The 7,382-nt window shown below is 44.8% G+C and overlaps 1 pseudogene; it reads left to right on the top strand.

Annotated features, from left to right (window-relative positions):
• The first annotated feature begins 1,960 nt into the window (after nt 1-1,960).
• On the top strand, nt 1,961-2,056 carry LOC115870008 (annotated as a pseudogene).
• Nucleotides 2,057-7,382: the final 5,326 nt, after the last annotated feature.

Genomic DNA, 7,382 nt, shown 5'->3' with positions numbered 1-7,382 from the left:
ATGTCCTGTGGGTTCTCATTCCAAAGACATTCGTGTCCTGAAATGGTCAGCACTCCGGCAGTCAGCAGCAGTGTTTTTTTCCCCATAGAGGCATGCTTTATGGTGAATCGAATGTATGCCCTTGTATGTGGCCTGGAGAAATCTAATTATGGCCTTCTTGAACCTCTGACCTTAAAACAAAGACAATAATTCAAAGAAGCGAGTTAACGTTTTTTTCTGATTTTGTTCCGATCTCACATAAGCTAGGCTTTTAAGGTTGTTTGAGCCTATTCTGTATATTAATGCTATTAAAACTCTAATTTATGAAAGTTACCTTCCTTCCAGGTCCCTTTCACCTCCATCCCCCTGCCCAAACTTAAGCTAGTTGAAAGTTTAACTGAGACATGAAGGGAAGACAATGAAAATGGTCAGAGAGTCAGTACTTTTGCTCAGCTACCATTTGCTTATTTACTCAAGGAAGCCACCTTTTGGTTTTCAATGCTGTGTTTTTCCTGCATAAGGGATGCCAAGGACCGTGTCTGGCTTTTTTTGTTGCCTTTGCAAGCTCAATAAATCTTAGGGGTGGACTTAAGTATCTAGTACTGTGGTAACAACAATAAAACAACAACCATAAAAATGCCATAAATAGGTGACTTTAAAGAATAGGACTTTTTTTTTCTTCTTTTGCACAGTTCAGGAGGCTAGAAAGACACTTTCAGAGCATGGCTCTAAGGGGAGTCCTTCCTGTAGCAGCCAGTGGTGTGTCTTGGCATTGCTTAACCTCCCTTGGCATCTTTATTTCACTTGCACGTGTTTCCATGTCCACTCTGCTCAATTTTACAACTCTGAAGTGATTAGGTTTAAGGCCCACCCAATTCTAGTATGATCAAATTAACACAACAAAGGCAACTGTATACTCAACAGGATGCTGTTCACAAGTATAGGGACTCAGACTTCAGTATATATGTGTATGTATGTGGAGATATATATATATATATATATAAAACATTTTTTCCCCCTGGGAGGCTACAATTCAGTCTATAACAAGAGCACCGACATTTGGATTGGATGCTGGAGAGATGGTCAGTGCTGCTAAAAAATAATTTTGACATCGGAAGAAAAAGATGCAAGAGTAAAAGTCAGAACTAGGAAGGCACTTTTTGTCAGTGGGGAGTTGGTGAATCATGTCTGTGAGACAAATTAATTTAATTACCTGATGTGACTGCTTCATTTGCAATGATTATTCATCCACTGAGCTGGCTAAATGCTGCCCTTATCATTCACCAGCTCGTTTTCCTACCCTGGAGATCAGAGACGTGCCTCTCTGGCATGGTCCTACGAGTGAATGAAGCCAATGCACACCTTGTGCCTGGACCACTTGTTCAGCCACTCGTCTGGTCCTGGAAGGCTGTTCTGGAAGAAGGAAATCAGCACTTGTCTTGCTCCTTATGTTTTTTCTTTGTGAGTTGAAGAGCAATGCTCAGACTTACCTGCCTTAGTTCATTTCATATAAGATGTGAGGAATACATTGAGAGGACAAGAATGGAGTCTACATTTCATCTTGATATCATTGCCTTTGAGGGCTGGCCAGGTCTTAGCTGGCCTGGGTCCTGGACATGAGGGCTCTCTGGTTCTTCCTTGTCTGTGCACTCCATGCCTGCCGCTGAAGGTACCTCTTTCTCCACATAGGTTGAGGTGCCAGTGTGTGGTGGCTCTGACTTCCTCCACCCTGGAGCAGCATGAGGGTTTTGCCAGGATGGAATGTAGAGTATCACATGATCCAGACGTGTCACTTGGAGAAGGTTGAACAGTTTGGTGGTACCAAGTGTTTGTGTGTGACTACTATCCTAAAGACTGGTGGTTTGAGGCACTCAGGGGGCAATGCTCAAGAAAGTCCCCCTGACCTGCTGCTGTAAATGATAGCCAAGAAACCCCGTGGAGCAGTTCCACTCGGAAGCACATAGTTCATCCAGAGTTGGAATTGCGGCGTGCAGTGGCTGTAAAGAGCAAGCTTCCTCGGTAGTGTATGCAGCCTGTTGGCCTGTATAGGCTACCCTAAGGGATTTTGGGGACAGCCTTCTGCTACTCTTTGATGACTCTGGCCTGGCTAATTTCTGCTGTCCCTAGCCTCGGCTCCAAACTGGGATGTGAGGTGCTTTAGGGAAGGCAGAGTGGCTAGAGTCCACATTGGCCCGGTCATCATGTCTATCCACACCAAGCTTCAAAACAACGAGCATGGGATTGAGGCCTTATGCAGGGCCAAGTTGAAGTTCCCTGGGCACCAGAAGATCCATAGCTCCAAGAAGTGGGGCTTCCCCAAAGTTAATGTGGATGAGTTTGAAGATATGGTAGCTTAGAAGCACCTTTTCCCGGATGGCTGTGGGGTCAAATGCATCCCCAACCACAGCCCCTTCGACAAGTGGTGGGCCCTGCATTCATGAAGGCCTTGGTAGCCCTGCACCCTGCCTCACCTGTGCCCACCAAATAAATTAAACTTCTTGATAACAAGTTGGAATTAACTTGATGACAGTGGGTTTGGTTCTGGGGCCTGGCTAACAGTTTTCTAACCCAATCTCCCACCCAGTGGGGAATCCTGCAGGCCAGGCTCTGGACTCTAATCAAGTATTACTGAGGTTGATGTCCATCGGCACAACAGTGAAGTATCAGCTTAGGATTTGCTGTTGCTGCTAGGTGCTGTTATAGCTCCTTATGTAGTGACTGATGCAGCAGAAGGAAACACTGCCAGGCCCTGTGCCATCCCATAGTCGTGGTGGTGTTTGGGGCCGTTGTTGGAGCCACTGCACTGTCCACTTCGTTCAGGGGCTCCTCTTTTTCGCTGGCCCTCTACCTTCCCAATCACCATGCCCTGTTCCAGGGCTTAGTCTCTTCTGATCATGTGTCCAAAGTATGTAAGGTGGAGTCTCGCCATCCTCCCTCTAGGAGCATTCTGGGTGGATTTCTCCTGAGACAGATTTGGTTGTTCTTTTCATAAATTTCCTTTTTTGTTTTCATCAGTCATTTTATTGGGGGTCTCTGACAGCTCTTAAAACAATCCCTGCATACATCAGTGTGTCAAACACATTTGTACATTTGTTGCCGTCAACATTCTCAAAACATTTTCTTTCTACTTGAGTCCTTGGTATCAGCTCCTCGTTTTTTTTGGATTTGTTTGTTCTTCTGGCCATTCACGGTACTTGCAGTATTACTTTCCAACACCATAATTCAAATACATTGCTTCTTCTCTGGTATAACTTAGTCCTCAGGGGGACGTCCTTGCTCTTGAACATTCTGAAGAAGTCTTGCACAACAGACTTGCCCAGTGCAACACCTTGTTGGATTTCTTGACTGCTGCTTCCGTGAGCATTGACGGTGCATCCAAGCAGAATGAAATCATCGACAGCCCATTTTTGTGTCTGTCTATCATGATGTTGCCTAGTGGTTTAGTTGGGAGGATTCGAGTTTACTTTACGTGGAGTTGCCATCCACCCTGAAGGCCGCCGTCGTAGATCTTCGTCAGCAAGTGCTTCCAGCCCTGCCCGCTTTCTGGAAGCACTTAGCTCTTTCTGCAAGGTGACCTTTTCCTGCTCTAAGCCAAAGAAAACCCTGTCGGGAAGAGTCAGACTGCTCTGTCACCTTGCAGAAGCAGATTGCCAGTCTTGTCTTCAAAAGTGCCTTGTGTGACCCCTGACCCTTTAACCTAGTTGTCAAGAGCTTAACCATCTGTGCCCCTCAGGGCCATGAGGAGGACACTGACCCCAAACCTGTTGCTGTTGGATCAATTCCGACTCATAGGGACCCTAGAGGACACCTAGAATTGTCCCACAGGGTCTCCAAAGCTGTAAATCTTGGCAGAAGCAGACTTCCCCATCTCTTTTCTGCAGAGTGGCTCGTGGATTTGAACTGTTGATGTTTAGGTTCCGAGCTGGGTACTTTAACCACTGAGCCACCAGGGCTTCCCCCCTACTGCTCTAGCCTCCCTTAGCCACTTGTTAAAATGCCTTCATGTTTGGTGGCTCCTTGGTACAAGACTTGTCTTTCCTTTGATGTTTCTCTCTTAGCATCAGTCAGAAGCACCATGGACTGAGCCTCTTACCGTGTCTTCTGTGGGCCTCTAAGTAAGTTCCTGGGGAGCAGGTTGCCCCCTCTTTCTGACTTTAAATGCTGGTAGCCCCAGTGGGACAAATAGTGAACACACTTGCTTATGGTTTTCCCAACTTTTTCATGGATAGTGACTTCCAAGTTAATTACTTGTTATGAAAAAAGAAAATCAGTTATGCTTTTTTTTTTCCACTTCAAAAGTAAAGAAAAACAATAAGCGGGTTTTTTTTTTAGTTCTAAAGATGAAGACTTCCTGCTGGCTAATAAAGTGGAATAATCTTGTAGAGACGTGTATTTACACTGGGGATCTGCTTCCTCACGAGCAGTTCCAGAAGGCTGCCAGGAGCTGTGCTTTAATAAGGTACTCTTTGAAAGTGGAGTGCTCCATACACTGCAAGGCCTGTCCTCTCGGGGAGAAACAGGGCAGCCCAGGGCGTCAGACTGGGAGTAAGAAAAAAGAAATGATGCAAAGCTCTCATTCTGGATGGTTCCAGACGTGGCTAGATATTTTTAAATATTACAGAAGGGCCAAAAAATGCAAAGAATAGGACTACCTAGCAAGGGTATATGTTTGGCTTTAAATAATAAGATTTGGTGGCTTTATTTCCACGTTTCTGAAAACTTCGTTGGCAATGTGACAGTTGACTACATTTCATCCTTGGTCTCCAACTGGGTTAGAAATAAAATTAAACTTTGTGCTTGCTAAAATTTATGACTGTTCTCCTGGCCAGGAAATTATAGATGTTGAAGAGTTTTAAATCTTGAACTTACAGCTTGCATTCCCTCTGTAACAGGCAGGCACGAAAACACCATCCTGCTTATAGTGGAGAGATTTGCCCAGCTCCCACCTTGGAGAAGAAACAGGGAAGTGGAGGTGGGGGTGGGGGTGAGGATGCTGTGACTTACCCAAGGTGAGGAGCCATACAGGGGCTGTCTCATGGCTTATGAGGATTATCTTAGGAAAAAGGAAAATGGTTTAAGAAATATATTGTTTGAAGCATTATTATTTGTATGTTTGTTTTTTCTCCCCAAGAAAAGGTAATTTGATGGGAGGTGAGAAATAAAGAATGGTGGATTTGGTGTGATGATGAGGTTGGATATATGATTATTTTTATAATAGCTTTATTGAGCTCCATAATTCACCTATATAATTCATCCACTTAACATTTACAATGCAGTAGTTTTCAGTATATTCAGAGTCATTCGATGTTATCACAATAAATTTTAGTATTTTCATCACCCCCCCCACAAATCCCGGAACCCTCTCTTACGGCCACTCAATAGCCCACTCTAAGCCCAAGCCCTTAAACTCTGGCGATTGCTATTTTCAGGTGCTGTTGGGTCACGCATGACTCACAGTGGCTTTATGTGAAGCAGAATGAAACAATGCCTGGCCCTGCGTCATGCACAGTCGTTGTTATGTCCGAGCCGCTGTTGTAGCCGCTGTGTTCCTGCACGCTGTTCAGTTTTCCTCTCTTTTGCTGACATTCTACGTTACCGAGCATGACGTGATCTTCCAGACTAGTCCTTTCTGATAACATGCACAAAGTTTCATCACCTTCACTCTGAATGAGCATTCTGATCACAGAAGACAAAATTGGGTGCATAAGCAAACGTGGTGAAGAAAGCTAATGGTGCCTGGCTATGTAGCATCTGGGGTCTTAAAGGTTTGAAGATAAACAAGTGGCCATCTAGCAGGGAAGCAACAAGACCACATGGGAGAAGCATACCAGCCTGTGTGACATGAGGTGTCGACAGGGTCAGGTATCAAGCATTATTAGAACACCCAAAACAATCATATCGATGTGAACGAGGGGGAACAGAGTGGAGACCCAAATTGGACATCCCCTCACAGAAGGGTCACAGGAAGGGATGAACTAGCCAGGGTGCAGTATAACACTGATGAAACATACAATCTTCCTCTAGTTCTTGAATGCTTCTGTTAGGTAGCTGGATAGGGGGGTTGTTCCTCTCCATGCCTAGGGGGTCCCCTATAGAAAGTTGGAAGCCAATGAAGGCTAAAGGGCATGCTCTAAATTTAAGGGCCTGAGCCAGTACACCTGGGTGGGTCCCAGTCTAGCCAGGTGGGCTTAAATTCAGCTAATGGGGTCAACCAGCACCGTCGATCTTGCCTCCCAGCGGGCCTAAATTGAGAGATCAACCCCTTTTTGGCCAGCTGCTCCTTCGAGGTTCGGAGTGGCCGGGCTGTGGGCTCTTTCTCGCTCTGGCTTGTGTTCACTTTACTGGAACGCCTGAAACTTCTTCTATCCTTTATAAAAACTCATTTGCATTGCAAAACCAGCTTTGGCGTGAATTTCTTTGTAGTGCGAAGCCAAGAATTGAGGCATTTCCCACCTGAGAACCTAACACCGGCCCCACCCACAACTATCATGACCCTATTTCTACCTTACAGATCTGTCTAGACCAGAGATGTACACTGGTACAGATAAGTGCTCTCGACACAGGAAATCCAGGACAGATAAACCCCTCAGGATCAATAATGGAAGTAGCGATACCATGAGGGTAGGGGGAAGGTGGGAGTAGAAAGGGGGAACTGATCACAATAATTGACATATTAAAACACCCCCCCCAACTGGGTGATGGATAACAGAAACATGGGTGAAAGGAGACAGCAGACGATGTAAGATATGAAAATAATAATAATAATCAAGGATTCATGAGAGTGGGAATGTGGGGGAGGGAGTGAAAAATTGAGTTGATCCCAAGGGCTCAAGTAGAAAGAAAATATTTTGAAAAGGATGCAGGCAAAAAATGTACAAATGTGCTTGACACAATGGATGTATGGTTTGTTAAAAGAGGTGTTAGAGCCCCCAAGAAAATGATTTATTAGATAAATAAATAAAAGTGAAATAAATAAAAAATAAATGAGCATTCTGGCTCTCCTTTCCCCCTAAAGATTGTTTTTGTTCTTCTAGTCGTCCCTGGTGTATTGAATATTCTTGCCAACATCATCATTCAGAAGAATCAATTTTTCTTTGGCCCTCCTTATTCCTTGTCCAGTTTTCCCCTTAGATGAGGCAACTGAAAGTACCACGGGACAGGTCAGGGCCCTTGAGTTCTCCAAGTGACCTCTTTGCTTTTTAACATCTTACAGAGATTGTTCATAGGAGATTGGCCCAGTGCAGTCATTTGAGTTCCTAAATGCTACTTTCATGAGCACTGCGGTAGTTAGTTTATTGTGCCAACCTGGCCAATAAACATGTGGGATTAATTGAAGGGCAGAGAGATAAATGGCTCAGTGAGCCTCGCCTTTCTAGTTCTCAGGTCTCTTGCTTTCTGATGGT

Source organism: Echinops telfairi, unplaced genomic scaffold (assembly GCF_000313985.2).
Source record: "Echinops telfairi isolate 266 unplaced genomic scaffold, ASM31398v2 ScPeMD7_70;HRSCAF=299, whole genome shotgun sequence".
Lineage (NCBI taxonomy): Eukaryota > Metazoa > Chordata > Mammalia > Afrosoricida > Tenrecidae > Echinops > Echinops telfairi.
The sequence above is the reverse complement of the archived record's forward strand: the minus strand, read 5'-3'. Positions and strand labels throughout refer to the sequence as shown.